The sequence below is a fragment of the Microtus ochrogaster genome, unplaced genomic scaffold (genome assembly GCF_000317375.1).
Source record: "Microtus ochrogaster isolate Prairie Vole_2 unplaced genomic scaffold, MicOch1.0 UNK9, whole genome shotgun sequence".
NCBI lineage: Eukaryota > Metazoa > Chordata > Mammalia > Rodentia > Cricetidae > Microtus > Microtus ochrogaster.
The window spans coordinates 8,479,569-8,480,994 of record NW_004949107.1 but is presented as its reverse complement, the minus strand read 5'-3'; the positions used below and the strand labels follow the sequence as shown (position 1 = coordinate 8,480,994).

The 1,426-nt window shown below is 44.9% G+C and overlaps 1 pseudogene; it reads right to left on the bottom strand.

The window, feature by feature from the left end:
- LOC113458215 overlaps positions 1–1,426 on the bottom strand; it is a 24,153-nt pseudogene that overhangs the window by 2,565 nt on the left and 20,162 nt on the right.

The following is a 1,426-nucleotide window of genomic DNA, read 5'->3' as shown; positions in this document are numbered from 1 at the left end:
GGATTAAAGGCGTGCGCCACCACCGCCCGGCTCCAATGTAGATATATCTTAAATACACTTGATGACTTCTAAAATCCAATTTGGGACAAACCTAAAAAGCCTGACATATTTAACATACTTGAGAAGGTTTTGTGTAGCAGAAGTTCCCAATTGACCGTGCAGGCCCTTGAAAAGTAACAGAAAGCCAACTTTTGTTGAGTCTCCAGTTAAACATCACATCCACGCTAAAGAAACACAATGTGTGGTGAACAGAGGGTGGAGACCTTACCTTAACACATAAAGGAAAAGTATACCAGTGTAAAATGTGGACTAAACTGCTTTCAGGAAGAAGGTTCTAAAAATCTATACAGGCTGGAAAAGGGGATCTCCCTTCCTGGTGAGAGCCCCCCTAATGTAAAGTGGGACCCCTCGGTGCTCACTTCTGCAGAGACTGACCTCCTGGGGACAGCACCAGTGAAAGCCACTGTCTGCTCCATGGTGTGTTTTCAGAAAGTTATTATAACAAAGATTCTCTAGACATGCATTTTAATGATTGCTTTTCCAATCAGGGTTGCACCAAAGAAGGTCCAAAGGGTACAAGGATGTGTCCACATGTCATTCTAGCCAGGTCAAACAGGGAACTTGGAATAGAAGCACGGACCAAAATTTAAAACACAAAAACAAAACAAACAAACCTAGAACTTTCTGTTCCAAGTTTTAAGCTGCCAATTTAGCCCACGATGCAAAGTCCTGTGGCCCCTCTGCATGGTCCAACATTTCTTCAGATTCCCAGTACTCTTCATCATCTGGTCCAGAACCTGAGAGGTGAGCTTCCCTGGCCTTGAAATGCAGAGGTCGTATACAGCTCTCTGATGGCTGTACCGACACCAGCGTCTCTGAAGATGATAGATAATCCACAAGGAAACGCCCCTTCAGTGCGTTCTCATCCATTCAGGGTAAGGTGCTCAGGAAATCAACTATATTGCATAGCAGTTGGTTGCTTTTACTTTTACTCTTCGGCTCTTTGCTCCCAAATAAATGGCATGGAGGCTTATTGTTTCTTATAAATGCCTGGCCTTAGCTTGGCTTGTTTCGAGTCAGCTCTTCTTAACTTAAATTATCCCATCTACCTTTTGCTTCTGGGCTTCTGTCTATATACCTTTCTTTACCTCTTATCCCATGGCTTGCTGTGTAGCTGGGTGGCTGTCATCTCTCCTTCTTTTCTCTCTCCTTGATCTCCTTTCCCAGACTTCTCCTATTTATTTTATCTGCGTAATGGTCTGTCCTGTCCCTTTAAGAGATAAGCCACACCCACACCCTCCCATGTCCACTGAGGCAAGCTGATCTTCAACTTCCAGCCTGAGTCTACCCCCTTCTCCCTACTCTTCCCCTTCCCCCCCTCTGTTTCTCTCTCTCTCTCTCTCTCTCTCTCTCTCTCTCTCTCTCT